The sequence below is a fragment of the Sorex fumeus genome, unplaced genomic scaffold (genome assembly GCF_029834395.1).
Source record: "Sorex fumeus unplaced genomic scaffold, SorFum_2.1 ptg000090l, whole genome shotgun sequence".
NCBI classification, from domain to species: Eukaryota; Metazoa; Chordata; class Mammalia; order Eulipotyphla; family Soricidae; genus Sorex; species Sorex fumeus.
The window spans coordinates 112,129-129,003 of NW_026606147.1; the positions used below are offsets into that span (position 1 = coordinate 112,129).

General features: G+C 37.3%; 1 pseudogene; it reads right to left on the reverse strand.

Annotated features, from left to right (window-relative positions):
- Window positions 1–12,690: 12,690 nt before the first annotated feature.
- LOC130039578 (ribosome biogenesis protein NSA2 homolog) lies at window positions 12,691–15,668 on the reverse strand (annotated as a pseudogene).
- Between the last annotated feature and the right edge of the window lie 1,207 nt (window positions 15,669–16,875).

Here is a 16,875-nt window from a genome sequence, read left to right on the forward strand (position 1 = left end):
AGAAACAAGTTACAGAAACATGATTTTCTCTCCACTTTCATTTTAAAACTTTGCAAGATAGCTTAACAAACCTGGCTTGTCCTTTTGCATAAACACAGCAAAATTAGAGAACTCTCCATTTGGGATACCCCATTATTTACTGCAAAGTCCTGGGGGTCAGCTAACAACAGGAAACACACCAATAATGGCATAAATCTTATCTGGCATGTCAGAGTTACCCAGGCCTGGCCATAAGATGTCCCACGACGAACTGGATGGCTTCGAGCCTTCAAGTTGAACTGGATGTGATTGGACCTCATTTTCCACAGAGATGTCCTGGCAGAAAAGAGTCCATCCCATCCCTTCTTCAGGGCTGGGAGAAATCCTGGTTTCCACATTCTTTCCTTCATGCTGAGAGTAGGCCCAGACTGAGTTAACCTAGATTCCTCCAGAGCAATGATGACTTCCATTCTTTCCTTGAGCTGGCCTGCCTCTAGATTCACCCTGAGGTTTGTAGGGTACTTGAAACAGTACCTGTTAAGTTCCTGCTCCTGTCATTTAGACAGAAGCACACTGTCATTTAGAAAGAAGCACACTGGTGATGGAACGCATGTTGGAACATTATAAGAAATTCAATCCTGAACAACTTTTTAAATGTGTTTGTCAGTGTGATTTAATAAAAAAATTGAATTTATTACATATATCAATAGAATTATACCTGAGCACTTTATTAGCTTAGATAAAAGAATGATCTATTCTGTTGGTGAATTTATACAGTACTACCATCTCTCTCATAAAAACTGTACTAGGATCATGCTATTAGTATCCAAGTGTTACTGTAGAAATGTCAACATTTAAACATAACAGGAAATTTGATTGGTATGCTTTCATTAGTGATTATTGGGAGATTTCAAAATAATTCAAAATACCTTGGAGTCAAGGTTCTTTCCCAATTCTCATTTTTTCCCATTCCTTAGTAGAGAATCTGAGTCCTGCTTAAATCAAATGTCAAATTGTTTTTAACAAACGATCCCTGTAAAATCACTTTTCTTAAGTGAAAAAATGAACTAGCAAAAAAGCATTCTATCTTTAAAAACAGAGACACCCTCTGAGCACCCATATGCTGACATGCACATCATCAAAATCACACCACAGCTGCTAAGTGACTAAAGTGCATGATGGACTGAGGGACTTGTGAGGTTTGAGCATAGATTGATATGACTGCTGGCATCACTCAAAGAACAGGAGGGGGGGAGAAATATGGATTGTTTTTTGGTCTCCTTATAAGCACATCAAAATAACACTTGGCAATATTCAATTTTCCTCTTAGTAATTCACTGATACAAGTTAGTAAAGGTATTCAATAATTTAAGACAAATATTAGTTCTTCAAACTCGGTAAGTAAGAAGCACACGTCTTTAATTTATGAGGCAAATTCTTCAAAGAAATCTTTGCATTAGTTGTCACTATATGGAGTAAAATAACAGCATAAAATAGAAGTACCACTTTTATTTTTACGTAATTTAATCTTTATGTAGAAAACTGTTAAATAGTGACAATCACCCACAAAATAACTTCATCTTTAATGTTTTAATATGCTATTTAATTTTTCTTCATATATTCACATTTTAGTTGCTACTTATTTATATTTTATTGTAAAAATACATCAACTTATCAGAAGTGTGTAGACTATGAAAATATTCTAAGTAAAGGAAAAGAGTAGGAGAGAAACTAACTATAGTTCTGTAACACTGTCAATAGTTTAGAGCTACACTTTATTGTATACAAGAATACTATTGTAACTAGACTTCTAACATTAAGATTCCCATTTGCACATCTCTTAACTATATTTAAGGCTTTCTGGACTAATATGCAATTTATAATGAAAACAATTTTCTCATCATTTTTTAACAATTTCTAGAATTTACAACTATGCCATTTTCATTACTAAGGTCTATAGAAATTCATAGTAACATTATACTTACTAGAAATTAATTTTTAAACCTTTGTCTACTTGACTAAGGAAGGACTTATTCTTAAGTTTCATCTTCTAAGAGTGATTATCCTTTAACACAAATGTTCTAAGAACCAAGAGTCTTAGACTGTAACTTATATTTTCTAAAAATTCACTATCTTAATAATACCCAATTAATTTATTCAGTTGTGACTGATCAAGGCTTAATTTTATCTACTAATGAGTGGGTTTTTTGTTTACTTATTTATTTTTGGGGGGGCCACAGTCAGTGATGCTAGGGTTAAACTCCTGACAGTGCTTAAAGGATTGTATAGGATGCTAGGGATCAAACTCAGTCAGCCATGTGCAAGGCAAATGCTCTATCTGCTATACTATCTCTCCAGGCCCTAATGAATGATTTTAATGACTTGCTTTTAAGAGATTTTATACATCATAAAATTTTAGAGCAATCTATTAAAATAAACTACATTATCTCACTAACATAGAAGATGTTAATGATAGTAGTTTTGTATATTATGATAAATATTTAAACATCTCTTTACACTGTATGTGGTAGATTACTTTGAGATATATCAAGGCATATTACTAAGAAATATCATATCATAGGGAATATAAGTTCAGGTAAGAAATAAGTTATTTCTATTTCCTTGAATTTCAAATTTTGGTGAAATTAGCAAAACCAGTAAAATAGGAATCCAAAATTCTGTAATACAGTAGCAATTTAATTTTATTAACACAATAAAAACAACTAATTGGGGACTAATAATTAAATGTAGCTAGGCACCATGCTTCAGTTACATCATACAGAATTCTTTCATGTATAATACTGATTTCAAACACAAATGGAACTTTGGCTGAATCATTTTTAAAAAATAGAAGTCTACTGAAAATTCTAACATCCTGAAGTTAATGTATAATTATTACAAGCATATATATTTTACAACAATAAAATGTTACTTTATGTGTAAGTAACTTAGACTTGCATGCAGATTTTAAGGTATCACTATGAGTATGGCTGATAAATTCGGCAGTAAATAAATATCCCATTCTTTTTTCATTTTAAGTCTATGTATTTAGTCAATAACATAAAATGATCAACTGCTATGTTTTCACATTTCCTGAATACTTATGATCAAATATGTGATAAAATGTAATCAGAATATTTTATTTATGTTCCCCAAATATTTCACATATATATTTTTTGCTATTTATCACCTTGTTTATTTTTTAGATTCCTCATTGCAGCTATGACATGCAATATATAGTATACCATTCAAAACATACATATATACTTTATTACTTAATATTAGAAAGATATTCTAACAATCACACATAATTGATACATCTGCTCAACTTACATCATACTTTCTCCTTCATGCAAACTTGGAATCACTCAAAATTACCAAATATTCCCCAAAAATGAGGTCTTATTCATATTCCTCTGTTAGAAAATATTTTCTTTCTTTAGCTACTTTAAATTTCTGTTTTAATTATAGTTAGTTGAAATAATTAATTCATTAACATATTATTATAATTCAGCAAACATGACTACAATAGTGTTTATACATATTTTTATATTTTTTAAAAATTTGGGGCCACAATCTGGATTTGTGTTTAGAGCTTTCTCCTGATTTGGTACTCAGGAATCATTTCTTGCAGGGCTTGAGGGTCTATATGCAATGATGGGGATTGAATTCAGGTTGACTGCATACAAAATAAGAGTCTTGCCTGCTGTACTATCTCTCCAGTCACAATATTCATGCTTTTGATATATACAGTTACAGAATCGTAGTACGACTTATGTGCTCAAAACTTTCTACCAGTCATTGCATCTAGTAATTAACATTTTGTTCTTCAGAATGTCAGCTTGTGTCACTTCCCTCCAAAGACTTTCTCTTTATCTATATCAAATTCTGCTATTCTCATTAATGTGTACCTATCCTCAGAAATATAGACACTCTCATATTTGCATTTATGTGTGCTATTAGTCAATAAATTTCATAGAATCTAAAAACTCCTAAGAGACAGACAACAGGACATATTGTCTATACATTACATCACTGGGATTTATATGAATATACAGGACATGAAGAGGATTATCAATAATTATATATTAAAACAAAATTTTAAAAAGGAGGAAAATAAGACAATAGTTGACTTCATAGGTAATAAAATATTCATATGGAAATTTGATTATCTGGAAGATATTTTATAAATTAAATACTTCTGAGAGATTCATTGATTTATCTTCTTCCTTTAATTTTTTTCCCATTGTAAATTGTGTAACTTAAACTTTCTCCATGATTCTTCCTCCCTCCTCCCATTTTCCTCTAGGAAGAAGTACTAAATACTGTACCTTAGACCAGTTCCTTCCAAAGGCAGAGTCTGAAGTAAAATCTTATGTGCATGATAGTAAAAGGTGATCCTAGAGACATTAATAACCACCACCACAACAAAAGCATAAGAAGAACTGAATAAGAGGGGCTAAATGTGCTAGAGCAGTAGTATAATTAGTAGGTCACTTGTTTTGCACAGTTAACCAGGTATCATTCCCCAGCACCACATATGGTTCACCAAGTCCTGCCAGAAGTAATCCCTGAGTGCAGAGCCAGGAGACACCACTGGGTGTAGCCCCAATGGCCCCTCCTCAGATAAAACAACAAAGAAGGAAGGAAGGAAGGAAGGAAGGAAGGAAGGAAGGAAGGAAGGAAGGAAGGAAGGAAGGAAGGAAGAAAGGAAGGGAGGGAGGGAGGGAGGGAGGGAGGGAGGGAGGGACTGTATTAGCCTGAAAACTCCTTAGCCTGGGTAGGATGTCCACCAGTCCATTTAAGCTGAATTACAGATTCAAGGAGAAGGCACATCTGATTTTAGGTCCATCTGAGGTAAACTGATGAAACAGATTATACATATTCCAATAGTTTTTTGGGTAATTCACACATTTTTATGGGGGAGAATTGTGTGAATGTTCAACAGAAGAATATACAATGACCAGATATCACAAGGACAGAAGAGAATAAAAGCCCATGAAGTGTCTGCTTTTCAGTATGGAAATGAAGAGGAAGAGGAGTGGAGGTCCATAAAGGCTCACTGGTCAGTCTTCACTGCCTTGTACTGTCCACCCAAGGCCTTGGGTCCTTATCAGTACAAAAGTATTCTTGAGATTCTGTCTTGACCCAAAAAGAGCCAGGATAATTTCATTGGAACAAGGTGATTTCTACTGTAGAGAAGTTGTCACATCCTTCAAACTACAAGCTTCAGTCAGGTATATTTTAGCTTTTCCTGACTCCAAAATAGCCTTCTAATTTTTTGAAGGTAGGGGAGCAGGAGAGGGGGAATACAGTCGCTAAAACCTTAGACACTAGGGAATCAGAGAGAGGTACTGGGTAAAGTGAACAAACAAAAGCCAAGAAAAGGGCTGGATTGTGGGCAAGACAAAAAACAAAATATCATCTGACTTGAAACCTCTGAGGAATGAGAGAAAAACTTTCAAGAACTGTCCACTTATTTTTAAGGATTATGGGATTCCCAAAGTAGTATTAGTTTCTTCCCACTAGTAGGCTGTACTTCCAGGGATAAAAGAAGACAAGGCCAGCTGGTAAAGTCACATAGTAGAAATGAAAAGCAGTGCAAGATGGAAAAAATATCAGTACAAGTGTGGTTCAGTTTGCCTATAATTCTTGAGATAATCTTAGCCAGAATCGGAAACAAGACTGAAAAAACAGCCAGGGCCCAAGAAGCATGTGATATATAACTAATGAGAATCAGCACATTACTCAGTCCCAAATAATAAGGCAGCAGTGTGATTGTATCACAATTTTCACTCCTTCCATGATTTAATGAATTTCTTAATAGTCTCAGGAAACTGAATGAAAGGCAAGTAAAATTGACCAAAAATTTCCAACTTGCATGCGATCATGTCCACCAAAGTCAATGGTTTCTAATATGTTACCTGAAAAAAATGTGATCACTTAAAATAGCATTATTTATTTTAGTTCACCTTGAGAATCTAGCCATTCATTATTAGACAGTTTTAACAGAAATTCTAAGACAATCCACAGAGGTACAGTTAAATAAGTAGGTCATACTGGAGATATATTGTAAATGACATTATTTCTAAAACAACCAAAGACCATTTATAACATTTTTTACAGAAGATACATATACTGACTTTCACCCATATATCAAAAAATTTTAAAAAATGACTATTTATTGGGCTGGAGCGATAGCACAGCGGGTAGGGCGTTCGCCTTACACGCGGCCAACATGGTCGACCCGAGTTCGATTCCTCCGCCCCTCTCGGAGAGTCCGGCAAGCTACCGAGAGTATTCGATATGCCAGACACAGTAACAACAAAGTCTCCAATGGAGACGTTACTGGGCCCGCTCGAGCAAATCGACGATCAACGGGAGGGCCTTTACCTTTACCTTACTATTTATTGACCCATTATCTCTAAAATATACATATAACAAATTGTCTGGTATATCAGTTGCTTTTCAGAGTAAAATTTTGTGAAACAAAGGGAAGTTATTTCTAAGAGGGGGTTTACATATTGTATCCACTCCTTATGTGTAGCATTGCTTTACAAATGAAATGATTTGGAAAACATAAGCTACTTAGATTCAGAAGGTTGTTATTTGTATGTGTGTATTTTATATGTGTGTACATCACTCCTAGGATCAAAAAAGATTTTTGTCAATTTATTATGTTTCTTGTCATGAATTTGAATTTACTGTTTGAATCACTGGCTTTCAGCATTGACAAGTCCCACCTGCCCAAACAGAGGGGTAGACACACATTTCAGGACCCCAGAATGCAGAGTTGTTTACACCCTGTAGTGCTGGGAATTATTTGGGCTATATCCGTGATGAACTGATCTTGGTCACAGGTATGACATGCATCTGAACCTTCATACTACTTTCATATGAACCTTCATACTACCTCTCCATCCCTGTCAATCTGGTAACATTTGAAAATCAAACTTGGACTACCCTTGTGATAAACTGAGGCTCATTGCATGCATGACATGCACCTTAATTTTCATACTATCTCTGCATCCCTGAGAATTTAGTAACACTTTAACATCAAATGGATTTAGAATTCATTGTTTCTTAGGACACTGTAGACTGGAACCACTTCAGCTCATGGTTATGCTGAAATAATTCACAGTAGACCTACTGTACCACTAAGATCAACTAAAAGAGTAAGAATATGGGAAAAAAGCTTCTGGAGTAATAGTACAGTGGTTAAGGCACTTTTGTTGTATGTGAGGACCCTGAGCACTGCCAGGAATGAGCCCTAAGCAATTCGAGGTGTGGCCCAACTCTTCCATCCCGCCTTTAAATCAAAATTAAGGGGAAAAAAAGTCTGTTAAAAATACTTGTGGAGGGGTTGTAGCTATAGCAGAGCAGGTAGGGTTTTTGCCTTGCAAGTTGCTGACCCCGGTTTGATTCCCAGCATCCCATTTGGTCCCTTGAGCACTTCCAGGAGTTATTCCTGAGTGCAGAGCCAGGAGTAAACCCTGTGTATCACCAGGTATGACCCAAAAAGGGAAAACAAAACAACAAACTTGTGGAGCTTCTGAACAAACCATAACTAGAGAGTTCAAAATTCCAGATAGAGGGAGCTAAAAAGATAATACAGTGAGTTGGGCCTACATGCAGCCAAGCTGTGTTTAATTCTGGCATCCCATAAGGTTCCACAGAGCTCCACCAGAAGTGATCACTGAATGCAGAAGCAGAGATAGCCCTTAGCACAGTCAGGCGAGCCCCGCAACCCCTGCAAAAAAAATAATATCACAAAGCAAAAAACACAAGACAAAGCAAAATTCCAGTTGAAAGATGTGTTGAAAAAATAAGCTGAATTTAGCATGCCTTCCCTCACCTACCATGGGGAGTGACAATGACATTTGTCAACTTAGACACATAGCCAGAGAATGAAAATAGGGACTTTGCTAAAGCAGAGGACTTCTGTTATGAGAGATGAAATCCAGTAAAAAATTGGCAGTCTTGTACAGCTGGAGATGAACAAAGTTAGGAATGTTATAATCCCAGTGAGAAATAATAAATGGTGAAGCTATACTTGACTGGTTTCATCCATATGACACTGGGGCTGTTGTGTCAAAGTGCACATATAATTGGAGACAAAGAAAGAAAGAGTGAGACTTCTAAAAAGAGGAACACAATTTTCAAAGTCTTACACTGAATTCAAAGTGGAATGAACCAGGGAAAGATCAAGATACCTATACCTTAGCAGCTGGATTTTCTGGCAGGGGAAGTTGATTAGCAAAGAATCAGTTCAAGTTACTTAGAGAGCGTTATAGTATAAGCTATCTCCGTTTATATGTATGCCAACAGGAAACTCTGACAACTTTATGGTTTTCATTAGGAGTTAAGAGTAAGAAGACAGTGAAAAACAAACTTATTATATTTCATTTATCAACATTAGCAAGAACAAAACAAAGACTTCTAAAATAATTTTGATTATATTGTTCAAAAGAACAGAAGAAAAAAAGGCAAGTCACAATTTAGCATTTATGGAAAAGAACATAGAACGCACATTCAAAAATAAGAAAATGCAATGGAGAGTCTAAAATAATGGAAAATAATAAAAGAAGTTCAAGAGTCAAACGTATTTCTTCTTTGGAAAAAGAATGGAAGAGAGCTGAAGGCCATGAATTTATCACATGAAAGACATTAACCCATATCTCAATAAAACTAAGGCAGGTCAGTCTGAAAAAGTAAAGACTATATATATATATATATATATATATATATATATATATCACGGACCATCCATGAAGAAAAACTAAGACAAATGCAAAACAAATCAGTTAGAGATGAAGACATAATATTTCCAAGGAAAGAAGTAGAGATATTTAATGGAAGTCAAAATCCAAAGAATAACAACAAAAGACAATACCTAGCAAAAATTCTATACTCAATTATGTATCATCATGTTCCTAATTATTTTCAACTATCCCATAACTGTTGGTTTACAGTCCTAACCTGTAGTTCCAGAAAAAGCTGTCATGCCCGAACCTTTAAGGCAAGACTTCTGTTTTATTAATCAGTTTGATGAACATTTGACTGGAAGCAAAAAATAAAATAATAATATTTTGTAATTCATAAGGCATGCTTTGACTAGAATTCAAATTACACCATAGGAAAACCCCCATAAAACAAACTGCTGATTTAGGCTAAGGTAAATTTTGTCCCAAGAAAAGTGAAGAGAGCTTTACTGAATCATGGAGATCAACTATTAAATCAAATAATCGAAACAATGGAAGCAAGAGGCTACCGAATGGCAAAACTTCATTCCTCATAATCTTTACTTGGAAAGTTTCCAGCATTCTGACAAGATGCACTTTTCCATGACCTTGAAATATCACTATTGCTTAGCAATGAATTGTAGTATTCTTTATGTCTTTTAAAGAAAACCCTTTCTTCCTACTGCTATCTTTCCCAATTGAGTTCTACGTAACAAAATAAGAAATGCTTTAAAGAATGTTTTGAGAAGGGCTGGAGCGGTAGCAGAGCGGGTAGGGCGTTCGCCTTACAAGCGGCCAACATGGTCGACCCGAGTTCGATTCCTCCGCCCCTCTTGGAGAGCCCGGCAAGCTACCGAGAGTATTCGATATGCCAGACACAGTAACAACAAAGTCTCCAATGGAGACGTTACTGGGCCCGCTCGAGCAAATCGACGATCAACGGTAGGGCCTTTACCTTTATTTAAAGGACGTAATTTTGATTCATGTATTTACAAATCAATGCTATAAACATATATGTATCATGCAAATCATAAATATTTATCATAGTATGCCTAAACTCTGAGGACTTCCTCACATATTCTAGTGTATCTATTTTGAAGTACTAGAACATTTTTCACCTTTTTGGATGAAAGACTTTCTAAATAAAATGAAAAATTTCATAAATAAAATATGGCCTGTTACCCTTAATAGCCATATAAAGAATACCCATATAAAGAAATAAAGTAATAATACCCATATAAAGAAAATAAAACATCTGATTATTAAAAGAAGTATTACTTGACAAAACTATGACCTAGTAACATATATTCTTCTTATGATTCTAGCAGACTCATCAGAATAAGATATGCATTTTATAAAAATCTCTATTTGGGGGGTATACTTCATCTTGTAGCACATCATCAGACAAAAAATTCATTTTCAAAAGAGATTTGGTATTATAGCATTTGTAGAGAACAGCCAACATAAGCAACAGGTTCTCAACAGCCTGCAATGCAATTCCTTAAACATCATTATAAAGAAATTAATGTAATAAAGTAAAAAACAAAACACATAAATACCTTTGTGATAAAGATTCAAGAGAAAAAGAATGAGAAATTATCCTGAATTGCAAAAGAAAAATTTGCTGATAACCTTTTAAGTCCTAAATAAAGAGAAGCTCTCTTTAATCAGACCACTGCATTCTCAATGTAATATACAACATAATTTTAACAAGATTACAGCATATAACAACATACAACAATATAACAAAATCAAAGATGTAATCTTCTACTTCCTGGAAGAAGAGGCCAAGCCTGTAAAACTTAACATGAACTATTCCCAAAACAAACTAATATGACCTCCACTTAACACATTTTAGACCTACCACTGACATTTAGTTAAACCACCGAATTTTCTTACCTACTTCCTTTTTCATATTTCACATTTCTTATTTCTCTAATTTTTCAACATGTGAGTTCTGAAAAGACCTCAAATTTTGTCAGAAAAACAGTGCCTAATCCCTGACCAGGGAAATTAACTTTCATATTTCTACTTTAGAAAAAAAATCATTAAGATTGTTGATCTTTAAGAAAAATAGAAAAAAAATGTTTTCTGTGGACAGAGAAATAATACATGGATAAGGGGATTGGCCAGCATTCAGCTGACCACGGTTTTATCCCAAGTATTACATATGGTGTCCCAGAGTTCTGCCAGGAGTGACCTCTAGTGCAAAGCCAGGACTAAGGCCCTAAGCACAACTGTGGGTACCCCCAAAACAAAATTAAACAAGTAAAAGAAACTTTTCTGTTTTTCTAAAATAAAGCACTCCTCTGAATTTATAACCGATTTCTGTGTCTCTCTTATTCTCTAGCATTGCTAGATACTGAACCGGCAGCATGATTTTACACCAAAAATCAGCTTAGCATTTAGAAATGATTTATGAGACACTAAATTCATAATTATCATAATTATAAAATACCTTAAAATTTAAATATTTTCAATTAAAGTAAATAAAAGCAAATAACGCAAAAAAGCAAACTTCAATTGAGCAAAGTTACATCTTCGTGCGTCTTTTTTTTTCATAAAATGTTTCTTTTGGAAATAAATCGATATTCAAACAAAACACTCCTATAAATATTGGCACTTCTCTGGGATCTTAGAGTAGAAAGAACTCTTTCCAGATAGCAGAAACTAAAGGAGGGTAGAAAGGGAGGAGCAGGAGTATCGGGTTCCTAACACTTACGAAGAATGAAACTCTAATAAGTAAGATGCTAGAGCAAGGTTTGAATCTCTTCTCTGTCCACAATGCTGCACAATAGACCACACACCCATCTCAGAAACGTTAAGCAAGCGAATCTCTTCTGAAATACTTAATTAAAAAGGGTTTACCAGGAAGATGCTAGTCTCCCTAACTCCATCCACCTGCCACAATAATCCTTAAAACCAAAGCTTCGAAAACAAGACTGAGAGTGAGTCTCGCTAAGCTGCCGCCTACCCATACCATTGGGTAACAGAACTTGGGTGCCTCTCTGCCTCCGTGGGTCATGTCACTTTCTGGAGTTGAAGAAGTTCGCTCTACACCGGGATAGCTGTCACACTCACCTTTGCGCGCAGCACCCTTCTCCTATTTTAAGTCCCCGGTTCTCAGTCCCTCCTGGAGCAGAAAACCAATTATCTCTCGCCCAAGCTTGCTTGAGCCTCAGTAAGATCCAACTCCACAGTTAAGAGAAAACCTGACTCAGGTTGGAGCGCAGAGGCGCTAAACCCAAGACAAAGGTTGCCCAGCTGGTTGACAGCGCCTCCCCCGCCCCCCAGCACCACCCTGGACCATAGGTGCGGGTCCCCTTCCAGCCCGCACCAGTACCTCGCAAGCCTGTCCAAGGGGCTGTCACTGATGCCGCGCTTTCCGAGGGGTGCGGCTCTGTGACTAGTGTGGAGCTGGTGTAAACAGCGCGCCTCGCACTGGGCATCCACCAGAAAGGACTCGCGCGCGCGGAGCGGGCGCTGGGATGCAACAAAGGTAACTAGCCAGGGCAGGAGGCTCCCGGAGCATCCACTCTACCGAGCTGAGCCTGCCGCCCGCGAGTCGCTCCCAATCCCAGCTCAGAATCCCAGCCAGAGGCATCATCCACTCCTCTCTGGACCCGCCAGCAAAGGCACCTGCTGCCGGGTCTGGTGCTCCAGCAGCGCTCTAGAGCTCAAGCTTCCCTCGGGTTCGGGGACACACCTGCCGGGACACCCGGCCCGGGGGTGCGGGCTCACTGCCAGGCCGGAAGGCGCAGGGCCATCACTCACCCGCGGAGGGCGAAGTCGCTCAGGCGGCCGCCTGCAGGCGTGCAGCCAGCAGCCCCGAGCGCTGGCATCTCCCCATCCTTTGTCAGTTGCCGGTGGAGCGCTCGTGCGAGCTCCCGGCCGTGCAGCTGGGTGGCAGGCAGCCCGGCTGGGGCTCAGCTTCCCAGCCCTCTCCCCTCCCCGCCTCCCCCTCCCCTTCTCAGTCCCGCTCTCGGAGCCCGCACTCACTTGGCTCCCATGATGTCATCTGGTGGAAATCTGCCATGCTCAAAGACTGGAATAATCCAGCGCTCACGGGGAACACCGCGCGGGTGGAGGCGGCGGCACAGCCTCCAGGTGGACCCCGCATCTCCTCGGCCAGATAACTGGAACCGAGCGCAGGACAGGGGAGGGCTCTGCGAATCCTGATGGCCTGGTGGGAGTGGTGGGGATCGCGCTGGGAGAAAGGGTGAGGGTCACTCTCAGCTGAGATTGCTAACTTCAAGGATACACTTGCTAGCAGAAGCCCAGAGGAAGGAGAAAGGTTTTTTTTTTTTTTTTTTTTTTGGTTTTTGGGTTTTTTTGTTTTTGTCTCTTTGGAAGCTCCAGAGCTCAAAGAAGGACATGGACACCTGTGCTGCAACCAGGAGGATAATTGAACTGCTGGTGGCCTGGAGTCCTTGCTTGCCAGGGAAAGTTTGGGATGGCAAACCGGGAAGTGCCAGTGCCAAGCAGCTTAAAAGGGTGGAGAAGGAAGGACCGCTCCGGGAAAAAGACTGAACTGAAACAGTGAGAAATTTGCTGGTAATTGTGACCTCTGAAACTAACAAATGATTCCCATAAGATAGAACCCAATAGCTGAAATTCACCAGTATTTTAAGTATTGCACCCCCCTCTTCTTCTTCCCACCAAATATTACTGAGCATTCCAAAGAGAAACTTCTTTCTAAATCTTACCCAAATGGTGCTTTCTCTGATGAAACCGTTTAAATCACAAGAGGTTCCTTATGAACCATGAAAAATGTGATGTAAATTCTTCTGTTACTCAAGGTTGCTTATAACATCAATTGATGCTTTGTTAGAGATCTTGGCAAACAGTTTCAGTGCCTCTGAAGATTCTCCTGAATTAATGGCCATACGCGCATGCGTGCACTCACACATGCGCGTGCACACACACACACATACACACACAACCACAAGCACACATCCACGGAAAATCTTAGAGTCAGAAATACATCTATCTTGTGCGACTTGATGTTGAAAACTCCATTAAGAGAGGACCCCCAAAGAGGTCAGTGTGTGCTTTAATGTTTACAATAGTCTCTTAAAGTTCCCACTAACTACCTACCACTATTATTAGGAAGAAACTTAAGATTGCAGAGAACATCAACAGTCAGTGCAGGCTGGTTAGGAAGCTGAACCCAAAAGCAGCTGGGTAGGAATGTGTGGCTTTTCCACGAGAGTTCATGGAACATCATTCTTTCAAAGCATAAAAATTGAGTATAGCATTTATTAAAATGTGGGTAAAATTAGAGTTCCCTTAACCTCTATAAATAAAAAGGACCTATGATAATAATAACTTCAAGGCTAGTCCACTGGAAGTATTCTGAGGAAAAGATAATAAAATAAGTGTTAAAAAGTAGACTTAGAAATTAAAAAAGTGAAGACAATGGTACATGGAGTTTAGAATTAATTTAGAAAATCTGAAAGTACTAACTTGCGTTTATTGATTTTCAATGTTAAAATCTTAATATGCATCAAATTATTGATATATTACTAACATATGTTTTATATATTTCAGCATTCTTTCAGTGCCCTTATTTTATTTTAGTTTTTGTACTTGGGCCATACCAGGCTGTACTCAGGGCTAACTCCTGATTCTGCTTTTAGGGATCACTCCTGGCTGGACTTCAGGGACTATATGGGGTGTGGGGAATCAAGCGAGGATCAGCAGCATGTAAGGCAAGAACCTTAACTACCTTACCATTAATGCTCTTTGGAAAAAAAAACACGATCACTTACTTTAATGTTTTGTGCAACATCATATGCATTTTTCTTGATGACTGCATACATATTAGGCATTTTGGTAGTCAATGGTGGCTCTCCTCAGTGGTATGCAGTCTTTCATAATTATAAGGAGTTATTTGTATGAAGTTACTGTCAAACCAGTAAGAGTGCATTTTCAGAATTGTTGGTAACCTGGACATGTTTTTCCCAAATAGCCTTGCCTCCGTCTGTGACAAGGCCCTACTTGCTCATATTCACCTTCATGACTGTACCTTTGGTGAGAGCACCAAGGCAGCATAGAGTGAAGATGAAGGATCTTTTTTACACCAAGTGTTGGCAGGCAAAAGGTAACTTTCAGTTCAAGATGTGTTACAAAGCCTTTTTTGAAATGTAAACCCATTGGCCTAATGGTAAAGGTAAAGGTAAAGGCCCTCCCGTTGACCGTCGATTTGCTCGAGCGGGCCCAGTAACGTCTCCATTGGAGACTTTGTTGTTACTGTGTTTGGCATATCGAATACTCTCGTAGCTTGCAGGGCTCTCCAGAGGGGCGGAGGAATCAAACTCGGGTCGGTCATGTTGGCCACGTGTAAGGCGAACGCCCTACCCGCTGTGCTATCGCTCCAGCCCTTTGGCCTAATGAATTTTTCAAATTTATGTTTCTTGTGAAGCCATCAACAACAAAGTAAACTTTAGTAACCATCCTCATTCATGATTTCTTCTTTCTCTTTCCTGTCTGAATAATGTTTAATACTTCTGTTTCTCCTTGGAGATGAACTTCCCAATTCCCTGCTATTTATTTGTTGTTGTTTTTGTTTATTCATATGGAAAAGGACTTTATCCCTCTTTCCACCCAGATATACAGGTATGGCTTCTTGTACTGTCTTTCCATCATTCTTTCCTTTGGGAATTCTCCTTTCATGCATCTTAACAGTCTTTTTCATTTGTATTTTTTCAGTACTACACTGTTTATGATAGAGCTTAGCCTTCAGGCCAATCATCATTTTTGCTTTTTTTAAAGGCTCTTAAGCCTCTTGATCTTCTTTCTCTTTTTCTCATGGAAATTCAAATAATATCCATAGTGCTTAAGGTGTTACTCAATACATTCAGTTTGTGGCTTTGTTATGGCTTCAGGACTTTCTGGTAGAGCTGCCCAAGTATCCAAAGTACTGAACTTTTGGCATTTGAAACTCATGAGCAACTAATGTTCTTTTTAAAGTTTATATGTTTTGGATAGTCATTTATTCTTTTCTTTAAATCAAAATACAAAAGAACTTATAAAACTCAAAACATCTTTTAGAAAGAAATAATTGAATATATAAAATAATAAAGATTTTTTTAAAAATCAGGGTAACAAAAATAAACTATATAAAAAACTAAGGTAAGAATTTGATAATATAAGCAATGAGTATCTTTGAGAATAAAAAAAGATCTAAAAAATCTAATTGCTAGAAAAAAGGAATTAGGACAGCTAATGGTGCTGTTCTAAGTATATCAGAAGGTCAAGTTGTAAATCTTCTCTCCTAGATTGTTTCTCTAATGCTCCATCTATCTTCATTGCCCTGGATTATCATACCGTTCCTCTGCATTCTCTGGGCTTACAAGTTTGGAGACAAGAAGAAGGTCATGGGGAATTAGCAGGTCTGGCTACTTAGACAAAAATAAAAGGCATAATTGTTGGGTTTTAAAAATACATAATTTTGTTCTACAGAATTAAAGCAAATCCTTTATCTTTGACTTTATAGAAAATTAAATGCATTCCTAGGTACTCACTAATTTAATCCTATGGAAAAAAATCTTCAGTGATACGTAGAGGAATCTGACCTTCATGAAGAGCTCTAAGGTCCATGTTATGGCCTTCACTGTTGTTCTTGATTTTAGGAAAGTGAATTTACTACATCTCCACAAGACCTTCCTTCGCAGTACTTACTAACATACAAAGATCCTTTCTTATGTTAGTGACATTTCAACTTCTAAAGTCTGTTTTTAGCTTTGTTTGTAAGTTTTAAGCTATGCTGTTTGATTAGTTAAGATATTTTTATTCAAATGGATAAGAATTATAAATAATGAACTAAAGCATCTAATTTTGATAATTAAAATAACTGTCAGGCCTTAAGTAAAAATTTACATCTGTAATCAAATATTATACATTTGATACACTTTAATCTTGTTTAAGTGATGATGATATTAAAACTTGAATTCGAAGATTTACTGTAGAAATATTAAGCTATGCTTATTTATTGATGGTTTGATGCACTGTTTTCATGTTTATACAAAATTTTCTTGGAAAGATAAATATTTTTGTGGTAAAAATAGACACTTTTTGCTGGAGATATAGTTTAAGTTGTAAAACACTTGGCTTGCATGTATGCCTTGCATTCACAGCTCATCAAAACATGAAA